Genomic DNA, 12517 nt, shown 5'->3' on the forward strand with positions numbered 1-12517 from the left:
CCTTCATGAGGACTTCACCTTTATTACCTCATCTAATCACAATTACCTCCCAAGGCCCTACCTCCTAATGTCATCACATTGAGGCTTCAGCGTCTAAATTTGGAGCAGACTCAGATATTCAGTCCATAACATTCCACTCCTGGATCCCAAAAGTTTATGTCTTACCTGAAAAATGCATTCATTCCATCCTAATTGCTGTAAGACTCATAACAGTGTAGCGTTATGTCTGAAGTTCAAAGTCATTGATAAACAGCATAGACAGTATTAAAATCAGGTAAGTTTACTAAAGGAGTGGTATAGATAGGGGAGAAAAGATGAGTGCTAACAGAGCTCTGGGGGACTTTACCATTAATAGAATGAGAAGCAAAAGAAGAGATGAACAAGAAACAACTGGGAGAGATAGAGAATCCAAGATCATACTGTCTCAAAAGCCATTTGAAGGGGGTATTGAGGACAGGAGACAGAGAAATAATGGATGGTTACAACAAGGACATGAATAAAACAAAGTGAGCAGTGGGCCAAGGAGGTAGGTCAGTGGCATAAGTGCCTGCCTGCCTGGCAAGAACAAGGTCCTGAGTTCGATCCCTGCTACTGAAAAAAAAAAGCCCTGGGAAAATTGGAACACAAGGGAAAAGGGGCTAATTGAAGTCTGCCCTGGGAAAATAGAGGGCAAAGGAGCAGAGTAAGTCTGTTTTCCTAAAGTCAGAGGCCTAGCTAAAAACAACAAGCATGTTGTTTCAATGACTAAGGACCCAGGGAAACTAAGCTGAGGCATGGCAAGGTAAGGTGCAAGGGAAGTGTGTGCCTCCTGATGGCAGAAGCCTAGCTAAAAGGCAACTGCATTGGTTTCATTGTCCCATTTTCATGTGCCCACCAAAACAGCCTAACAAAGATCATATAAGCCCCTGAACTAGGCCCCTCCTCCACATCCTCCCTTGGAGCCCCTTGCTGTCAGAGCTTTTCTTCGTTCTTTCTTTTTTTTTATTTCGGAGATTAAATTCTGATCTGAGTTCCTCTGCACCTTTCTGCTGTTGTTTCTCTTCTTCCAACTCTAGTAATTCAGAGATTTCTTTTCTTATTTCAGAGATCAATTCTGTTCTCAGTTCCTCTATATCTTTCTGCTGTTGTTTCTTTACTTCTGACACTATTAATTCATACATTTCAGCTGACCTAATGTCCTCTGTACTTGTTCTGGGTGGATTCGAGACCTGAGATTGCATTTTGCTCTTTCTCTTTGTCATTTCGTATAGCACTGACCCTTGACTTCTAGTGTAGAGCTTTGGTGCAGTTATAACCTTAGCACCTACTGAAATTCAGGTGCAGATGTATTAAGTTTGAGTTTCTCCAGTTGTGCCTGGTTTAGGTCTAGCTATTGTACTCAGCTACTTCCTGCTGCAGCCCTAGGAAGTGAACCTGTTGTGCCCCTGGCAATATTTTTTTTTTTGACGGAACCGGGGCTTGAAGTCAGGCCCTTGTGCTTGCCAGGGAAGTGCTTATTTTACTGAGCCATCTCCCTGGCCACCAATGCTCACAATCTTGAGAGGTAAAGTATTGTGAAAACTGAGAGTTGACACACACAGGAAACTCAAAATTTTCAGTAAGATTTTTATAAATTTTCAGTCTCAATCTTCAATGATAGTAAAATTTTTAAAAATTCTATGTTGATCTTGTTGCATAGGTCCTGCTTTACCTTGGTCTTAACCATCCAGCAGAAAAGTATGAAGATGAAATATAGGAAGTAAAGCCATGCTGTTGTGTTGAGCTGTGGGGGACTCAGGTCAATAATTTCTGACATTGCCAGTTAAACAGAAGACCCAATGCTATTATGGGCTACTGGACTCTTTTAGAATATTTTGCTGAGTTTACACAGCTATAATATTCAGTAACGGAACTTAGGAAAAATGGGGTACACCGATGAATGTCCATTCTGTATCTGTGTATTCAAAGTGGTTAGGATAGATATATAGTTACATTCTCTTAATGAATAGAATGATTTGTTCTAATGGTGTTTGTAAATATGATCTCAAGTCTGCATCTTGTACAGCAATTAACCACTAAGAAGAATATGTGCAGTGTGTTAGTTATTGAAACTGTACTACCGATTTGATTTGAAACTCTCTCATTGCTATCTGTTTATCAATAAAATTTTGAAAAAGAAATTCTATGTTGACTTGGGATGAGGTGTGTTTCTCACTGGTAATCTGGTTTTTATATTCTTTTTTTCAGGTTTTTAAAGAAGTGATAATTTCATGAAAGTAAAAATTAAAAGCATCTTGGGGCCAGGGAGATGGCTCAGTAGAAGAAGCGCTTCCCTGGCAAGTGCAAGGGCCTGAGTTCAATCCTCGGTTCTGAAAAAGAAAATTAAAGGGTCTTGATTAGAGTAGAAGTTCCAATGTAGTAGGGGTGGAAAATGTGTTGCATAGATTAGTTGAAAATAAGCAGAATATCCCACTTGTCCAAGTATGATATAAATTTGACCAGTCTCCTTATGATATATAAACTTCTTGATGTAGTTTCTACTATTCCTTGATTCTGGGGTTCACTGTAGATTCTTTCCAGGTCTTTGATATCCTGAACAAAAAATTAGACAAGACATGCAAAAAAGGGAGCGAAGTTTTACATTTATTAAAAGTAGGGTCTCCATGTATTATGGTTTGTATGTATTCATCCCTCCAAAGCCTCATGCAGTCATTGAGACGCAGTTCTACAATTTGTGGTTAATTCATGATCCATGACTGAGTGCTGCTGGGATTATGTGTGTGAGTGCTACATCCAACCTGAGGTGGACAGCCTGAATGTAACATGAGGGAGACGGTCATGAGAAGAGCTAGGAAACATGACATAAGGGAGACGGACTTGCTCTCTGTAGCCATTGCTGCTGCTGCTCCTCCCAGTTGCTCTTGCTCTCTTGCTCATTGCCACTGCCATGAAAGTGGTAATGCTCTCTGCCCTGTGCCTCTGCCCTGTGCTTCTCTTCCTTGGAGCCAGCTGAATATGGACTGAAGCCGCCAGTAACTGTGAGCTAAATAAACCCTTCCTTCCTTAATTGTGGGTGTCAGATATTTGTCCCAGCAGTGAGGAAAGAGTAACTGAGACACTGTGACTGATAGATCATGCCCACTTGCTCAGGGGAATTTTTTGCTATCTCTAGCAATCAGCTCACCCTGAGAAAGATAATCTTTCTAGTCTATGGTCACTGAGGGTACTGATGTCAGACCATCAAACATAGAGAAAATAAGAAAACATACTTAATGTATGAGCCTTAATTGGGAACTATCCTGTTGCGCTAGACAATTTTCTACATCCCCAAACTTCAGTAGGGAAAAGGTGGGGATATTCCCTAATTCTACTTACCAAAGCCAGAGGCCCTCAGCTTGACTACCAGTGATGTGGACCTATTACATGTGTTGAATTTTTGTATTCATTTTGTATTTTTATTAGTACATCCAGCTTATGATCATCTTGAAGAGTGGATATCTGAATACGGTACAGCTTGTTTCTTCTTTTTTAAAATCCCCTTCACCTTCTCTTCCCCTCTCTCTTCCTGTAATTCTCCTTTCTCCATTTTCATTCTTATTGATATTATTAATCTTGTTTATGGCCTACAATGTTTACATTCATTGGGGTTTAGATCCTTATACATTATATCTTCATTCTGCTAGTGGCCCTTTCCCTTCCCCCTCAACCCTCCCTCTCAGTCTATTTGACCCTTCCCTTTTGCAGGATATTCATCCTCTGTCTCCTATTCATCCTTTGTTAATCTCCTTGTACTTTGTCTTAGTTTTTAACAATTTTATTTACTTTCTAGTTTGCTGAAATAGTGTCTCACTATATTCTTCAGGCTAGATTTGAACTCATAATGTAGCCCAGGTGGGCGTGAATGCACAGTGATACATAAATGCTGGGATTATAGGCTTGCCACCTTGCCTCACTTGTTTATTTATGCCTACAGTGCTGTGACTTGGGACAAGGGCCTTGCAAATGCTGGGTGAGCACATTGCTGCTGAGTTACACCCAGCTGCAGTGTATTTTTCTTAATTAAGAACTAAATTGCAATATTTTGACATTTCTCAATATCTATAATTTCTTACCCCATTTCCTGGTTTCTCCACTGACTCTAATTTCTCTGAGGCAGGAGCAGTGATTGTCCGCATCACCTTTGCATCACCACATACACATGACGTTAATTAATGCCTAAATAGCTATTAAGTGCTGAATTAATTCTGGAAATAGGACATCTTAGGAAAATATTATGTGAGTACAGGTGTTTAAATCTCTCCCAACTGTTTATGATTCTTGGAATTTTACCAACCAAATTTGCAATATAGGAAAACCGTTGCGTAAATATTGTGCTGACTTCCTTCCTGGGGCCAGGGTTAAATTTGTCAACAGCTTTATTGATAGTTTACATACTATAAAATTCACCTATTAAAATTATACTAATTCTTTAATACCGAAATCACCACTTTAGGGCATTTTAATCACATTAAAAGGAAACATTAAAAGAAATGTCCTCATTCTCTCCAGCTTGCCCCTAGCTCCTCATGTGCCTAGCATCTGGCACCTCCTAATCCTTTTACTGTTTCTATGGGTTTGCCTATTGTGGACATTTAGTTTAAACAGAGTCAAGCCCTTCGTGGTATTTTATGAGGGGTCTCTTTCATTTAGTGTAATAATTTCAAGATCCATTAGTTTTATCAAATGTAGAACTGGGCGCAGTTGATATTATTGTAGCAGAGTTAAATTCCAGCATTCTGGGAAGCTAAAGCAGGAGGATCACAAGTTCAAGTCCAGTTGGGCAACTTAGTGATTTATCAAGCTCCTGTCTCAAGATTGAAAAAGGCTGGAGATGTGTCTTCATACAAAAATCCTGGGTTCAAGCCACCAGATCAAAAAAAAAAAAAAAAGAATATTTGAACAATATATCAGTACTACATCCCTTCTTATGATGAAATACTAATCAATTGGATGGATTACCAATTTGTTTATCCAGTAGCTTGCTGATGGACATTTGAGTTGTTTCTACTATTTATCTTTTACAAATATTGCTGCAGGAGTATTTATCATAAGCTTTCCTTTGAACAATTATCTTCAGATCTTTTAGATATATACTGTACTTAGATGGAAAATTGCTATGTCATATGGTATCTTACATTTGTCTCTTTGAGAAGCTGCAAAACTGTTTTTTCCACAGTGGCAAACTCATTTTACATTCCTGCTGGTATCATATGAGCACTCTAATTCCTACATTGTCTCTATAAACTATTGTTTCCTCAATCCTTCCCACAACCTTTACAGGGAAAAACTGTGTACACAAATAATTCTCTCTCCTTTCCTTTTTTTGTTCACCTAGATCTGTCCTACTAATGTTCTTCTAATTAACCATCCTATTTTTACTGAAAAGTAGTTATAGAAAATGTCTACATGAGAGGAGAGATAGAAGCAAGGAAGTAAGCCAGGGAGATGGCCCAGCAGCATAAGTGCCTGCCTGGCAAGTACAAGGTCCTGAGTTCAATCCCTGGTAGATAAATAAATAAATAAATGTAAGGAAATAGGAAAATGCCAGTGCAGAGACCACAGTCACTGCCTTTTGTGCCTACTCTGATTCCTTTCTTAGTTTAGGTTCCTTCCAGAACAAATCTTGAAATAGGTAGGCTTGCATTCACCAGATAGCCTAGGATTACCTCAAGCTCATGACTGTCCTTTTATCTCAGCCTGAGATTACAGGCATGTGCTACCATGCCTGGATCTACCTGCTCTTTTGTCCCATTACTTGATAGTTTTCCCCAAGGATTTGAAAGTGTGGGCTATGGTTTAATATGAGGTTCTCAAGTTCTTAACCTTGGGAAAGAGCTTGGTCAGAAATGAGACGTTAATACAGTCCTTTCAAGCTGCAGCCAAGTAGGAAGTGTAGTGTGAACAGTGGTATTATTTTTACCTGCTTCTTCTCATATACTCTGGGATAAAAACAAATATTTCTGCTGGAAGGAAAGAGGATCAAAAATTATATTTATATATTTTTCTGAAGTGTAACTAACATACCATAAAAGATAGAAACCATTACAAAGTACATTGATGAATTTTGGTTACATACCCATGAAAAACCCCACTTCACGTATGGAATATTTCTATTATCCCAGAAGGTTCCATTTGCTATTTGTCACCAATCCCTGCCCATGCCCGCCCCTAAAGCCAGTCAATTGTTGTTCTCATTTCTATCACCACAGATTAGATTAGCCGATTTTAGAACTTTATATAAATGAACTGATCCAGGATGGAATTTTATGATTCACCTATAATGCTGCATGATCAGTAGCTTGCTCCTTTTCATTGCTGAGAAGTTTTCTGTTACATGAAAACATCACAAGTTGTAAATTCTCTTACTGACAGAAATTTGAGGCGTTGCAGTTTGGAGCTATTATGAATAAATCTCATAAGCATTCTTCTACATCCTGTAGATATTAAGTTTGTTGGTTTTTGGAAGTCTCTTTGAATGTGTGCAGTTGTCTTATTATATAGTCTCCTTCTTTGCTTCATAAATCTTGGCCAAATGTGGAGAGAATAGCTTCATAGGAGCAGAAAAAAAGTCCTGTTTCCCCAAATGCCTGCTACATACCATGGTCCAGCAGGAAATTTTGTTATAGAAAATGTGTGTACTGCATGCATTTAATATCATTGCATAAGTAATTACAATACCTTTATTTTTTTTTAAAAAAAGCTGCCCTTTATTGTTGTTTTTTATATGTTTAGTACAGAGTATACAAGGTCTCACTACACAAATTGGACTCATAGTGATCCTCCTATTTTCAGCCTCCCAAGGGCTGGGATTATAGGCATGCACCACCATGCTCAGCCTGCTGCCCTTTATTATTAAAGATGTTAACAACAGATGCCCCTAACTCTTACTATATCCTTAACACATTCTTTGGGTATACTGAACTTTCAGTTGCTGCTTTTCTTTAAATGTGAATTTCCTATGAGTATGCATTACTTAATTATCAGGGAAGTAATGAAAATTTTTCAGGTTTTTAAGAATGTATCTCCTCTTTTCTTGAAATCAGTACCATAAAGGAATGTAATGATACCAAACATATGCATATAATATGAATTTATGCAAGATGTATGACAACAGAAGAAAATGTAAATTTCACAGAAAAAAGTCTTGAGTTCCTGGAGACAGAATGAACCATCAAGTTAAGACAAAATTACTTTGCACCATAAGAAATAGCTAACAGTCACCCAAATAAGATATGCATAAGGACAGGGGAGATAGTTCAGTGGCATAAGTGTCTTCCTGATTAAGTGCAGGGTCCTGAGTTCAAGCCCTGATAGATAGTTAGATAGATAGAGATGTGCATAAAAAGGAAACTACAAATAGTTGAGATTTTTAAGTATAAGGATCATATTTTTTTTACTTGTCAGATGAAATCAGAGTCTGAGGCATAGATCATTAAAGACTTGAGCATAGACGTTTGGCTCCTGGAAGTTGTCTAACAGTAGACGCGCTTTGAGATGTTCAGTGAGCCATGCCATGTGTCTGCCCTTGGCCTACGATGCTGTCATGACTGTCCTAGGAGCCTTCCCTTACTCTTGTGCCTCACTGCTCGTCCCCTCCTCACCTTTACACTTCCATTGAACTCTCTAATTCCTGTGCCCCGAGCACTGACTCCTCTTTGATTTCCAAGTTTATAGCTTATCAACCCCCTGGGAGATGGTCAAATGTCCTTCCTCTCCCTGTAAGTAACAGTCCACTTCAGCAGCAGCCTCAGGGGCCTGCTCTAAAATGCCAGCTTAAATGGTGGGAGTTCAAGGCCTGCTAGGAAGGGGGTATTTATGGCACAGCTATCCAAGGGCCAGGCAGAGCTTCCAGTGACACCATGCAGACAACCACCTCCTCTACTTATGGCTTGTCTTGCCTCCACTATTTACCCTCAAGGATGGAGATTCCAAAGCAGAAAATCATGAGCAGCAATTTTTTTAGCTGCTGCTGGCACACAGCTGAGAAGTGACTTGGTTCTCACTATGGAGCCAGGATGTGTCATGCTTGGAAAAGCTATTGCAGCAGCAGGGTGATCTCATTAAAATCATAAAATAAACTAAAGCAATCAACACTGCATCCTTGGAAAGCTGGAAGAAGGCAGGAGCTCAGAAATTGCTAGTAGGCAAAGAGTTCCCTTTTCATGTGGAAGAAGAAAGATTTTGGCTCCTATTCTCACACTTGAGTATCTAAAAGCTGTGTACTTGCCTAATAACATACCTTACTTCCTTGGCATTGAGATGCCCAAGCTAATCAGCCTTGATACATTAAAAATTCAGCATCTCCCAGCAGTTTTTATCTTTAGTATATACCCAACAGAAACACTTATGTCTTTTTATGAAGACATGTGTGAGAATTTTCATAGCTGTGATATTCATAAGAGCCCCAAACTGGAAACCATACAACCATCAATGGTAGAGGAGATAAATAACACAGAAATGAGAGTTAATGATCTTTGACTTTATATGCAGTATGGTTAGATCTCACTAGCAGAGCGCTGGGTGAAAAAAGCCAGATGCAAGTGAGTACATACTGTATGATAGCATTTACATAAAATGTATAAACAGTAGTTTAATATGCGGTTAGGAGTCAAGCTAGTGGTTACTGATGGGACGATGCAGTGCCTGTACAGGAGTATGAGGAAGCATCTTTTCCTTTACAATTTTTATTTTTTATTAGTACAGGTTTGCAGTACACAATGATTGCATTCACTGGGGGGAGTTGGCACACGTATGGAACACATCTGGTTTCTTTTTTTATCTCCTTACTTCCTCCTTCATCCTTCTCTTTCTTCCCTTCTCTTTTGTAAAAGACTGTGGTGAAGGAAATGCAGTTTCTTCAGGTGTTATCTTCATGCATATAGTCACTTTTTGGAGCATCTCTGGGCTGTAAATTTATGTGTATTTTTGTATATATAATATGATTAATAAAATAATTTTTCTAAGTTAAAAACAGCAGCATCACAAATGGCCAATATATACATGAAGAGATTTAACATCACTGCCCATTAACCAGAACAGCATGCCACTGGGTTTCACAAACACATGCTTTAGTTTTCTCCTGTACATTTTTCAATTCACATAATAGTTGCTGGTTGTGCTTCTTAGTAGCTGCACTAGGGGATACAGGAAGCAATCAGTGTTTACTCAGTACAATGAAAGGCAAGTTTTGTGCACATGTGCACAAGTGTCAAACCATGATTCACACCCATATAATCTGTCTAAGAAGTTTTATGTATGTTTACATGAGCATCATGAAGGTATAATATACCCACACAACTCTGGCATTCATTTTTTAAAGTTTTCTTTTGGTTTTGCTGGTAGAAGTAGCCCAATTATGGACAATGGCACATGAAAAACCAGATTTGTAAGTTTCAGAGAAGGTCAAAAGTGAATCATCAGATTATTCATGTACAGACAATAAACATAGCAATGATAAAATGTATGTTTTCATAATGGAAGCATGTGGTGTGGGTGGATGATGATGACTTTGACACTGGCTGTGTGAGGCAAAGTCCTTGTGACAGTTAAATGGAACAAGAATTGACTGCTACTGACGCAGGGAATGTAGACTTTGATTCAGATGAAGAAAACAGCAATGTAAGTATATAATTGAATAGTTGAAATGCTGCAAACTCATGCCACACAACCAAATGGAAAAAACCTTGTGTGAGAAGTACATCTCAGGGCCAGCCAGATAGCTCAACGGACTAAAGCACCTGCTTAGGTAGACACAGGGACCAAGGTTCAATCCCTATCATGCCGTGCCCGCCCTGCCTCCAGGGTATGCTGAGACAGTGATTGAGACTGGGCATGGTGGTACCCATGTCTATAATCCCAGTGCTTGGGAGGCTGAAAACAAGAGGATCACTGGGAGTCGGATCTGTATAGTGAGACACTGTAGACTCTGTACTAAAAAAAAAAAAAAGATTCTGTGAAGTACACAAAGAGTGAAATATGAGTTAAATATTTGGTATGCACCAATAGCTATATTAAAAATGTATTTATTATGATACCTCACTAGCATAACTGAAAGCATTCATAGGTATATTGTACTTAACAGGGATTTCTCATGGTAATTGCAGGACTATAAAAGACTTATGGAAAAGCAATGGGTCAAAATATGGCAGAAAAATTTATACCCTTGTCAATGCAAAGACTTATACTTTCAATTTAGAAATTTGTCCTGGAACTCAGCCATTAGATCCTTATTCATAGAGTAATAAACCAATTGATGCTGTGAACAGACTTAATGCTCCTATCTTCCAAACTAATCGGCATGTGACAATCAGCAATTCATTTACTGGGGCCAGGGAGATGGCTCAGTAGAATAAGCGCTTCCCTGGCAAGTGCAAGGGCCTGAGTTCAATCCCCAGTTCCAGAAAAAAAGAAAAAAATTCATTTACTGGTTTCCAATTGATATTACACTGGTAACAGAGCACAAGTTAATGAGGTCAAAAACTGTATGAAGGAACAAAGCAGGAATTCCAAATAAAATGTTGTAATTTCAAAACAGAATGTATAGGAAAATCTTTGGATTTCAGAAAGATTTACATTGGCTTCATATGTGGCAACCCCCCCCACAACCTGGTTCTGATGATGTCAACATTGCACCACAATGGAAATATTAATGTAAACAAAACTTCAAGAAAATGGAAGCCTGAGATGGAAACTTTCTACACCATAACCAAACATGGAGTAGATATTCTTGATGAGTTATGCAGCAGCTTTTTTTTTCAGATTAGGTCGTATAATAACTTTTAGGATTCAGATTACAGACATACTAGTTTAATGATGTACCTAGAGAAAACAAAAGCTATAAACAGAATTCCTATGGTGTTTGATACATTGCATTCCTTTGAAATAGGGAGCAGAATGCACAAATACTTAAAATCATTATGCTTTCGAGATTTTGTTAAGAGATCAATCTATACACTTAGCGTACTCAAGAAAAACTTTTAGTTTGCAGGGCCCTACATTCTCAATCAGTGATAGTTTTTTAAATTATAAACAATAATCTAAAAATCTTTAAAAATACCAAGACCAAATAATCCCAGAGAGCACGATGCAACACACTTCTTCCAGATCGCTATAAAATAGTCACAAATCTTTAAAAGACAAAAGAAATCAATGTTGTAGAGGTCAATTATGCATATGGAAACATGATATCCCATCAATATCAAAACACTGAAATCTCAAGATTTTCTCCCATGGTGGAATCCAGTATTGTGTCCTCAAGGGACTAACTTTATGCAGCAGCTTTGATGTCACTTGAAACACAAAGCTTTGGCCAAGGGTTGTGTTTTATCCTATCCTAAACATGTGTGGCATAGTTTGGTAGTTTACAAAAAAAATAACAAGTGCAAAATATCACAAAAAAATTTTCTTGCAGGATTAGGACTGCAACTCATAAGGTATTATATCATGTACAGAAGATTAAAGCCAAAAGGTTTCTGCCCAGGGAACTACACAAAAGAGTTGTGGGACACACTAGTAAGCTGGCATGTGACTAGGCAGGGGCAGCATAACAAATACCTACTACAACAACTGCAAGACCAAAAAGATATCAATTGTACCCCACAAGAAAGGACAGGAAAACAAGACATATGTGCTCTCCGTGTAAGTGATACTTGTGTAGGGAACACAGTTTTTATGTGTGAAGACTGCCTTGAGTATGAGAGCTGAAACAAAAATTATTTCTGTTGGAGAGTTCTATTGGTATTTTCAGCATAGATCATATAGGTTTTCTTTCTGCTCATATCACTTAGGTTTTGTAAGCAAATGAACAGCTAATGTGGAAATGTTGATGTCTATTTCCAGCATCTTTAGACACTTGATGTTTTATTTTGATATCATATTTTCCTGCTAAGGACACAATCTATAGTAGTACCATAGGAAGCTCCTGACAAAAAAGGAATAGAGGACAGGTAACAAGAATGGGCTGCCCATAGGAAAGGAAAGCTAAGAACATGTACCTTTAGTGTAAGCAAGATATGTTCATGGACCATGAAGTCATCATGTGTGAAGACCGCATTGGGTATAACAGTTGAAGCAAGGTTTTTTTTTATGGTAAGTGGGTTATTTTTTTCCATAATTTTATTGATAAACAAACAGCAATGAGACTGTTTCAAATCAAATTGGTAGGACAGATTCAATAATTAACACATTGCATACATTTTTCCAAGTGGTTAATTGCTGTAGAAGATGTAGACATGATATCCTTTTTACAAACACCATTAGAACAAATCACTATTCATTAAGAGAATGTAACTATACATCAAACCTTGAATATACAGAAACAAAATGGTCATTCATCTGTATACCACTTTTTTTTCTTAAGTTCCGTTATTTGAATATTATAGGTATGTAAACTCAGCAAAACATTCTAAAAGAGTCCAGTAGCCCATAATAGTATTGGGTCTTCCACTTAACTGGCAATGTCAGAAATTGTTGACCTGAGTCCCCTACAGCTCAACATAAC

The sequence above is a fragment of the Octodon degus genome, unplaced genomic scaffold, assembly GCF_000260255.1.
Source record: "Octodon degus isolate 3935 unplaced genomic scaffold, OctDeg1.0 scaffold00041, whole genome shotgun sequence".
In the NCBI taxonomy this organism is placed as follows: Eukaryota; Metazoa; Chordata; class Mammalia; order Rodentia; family Octodontidae; genus Octodon; species Octodon degus.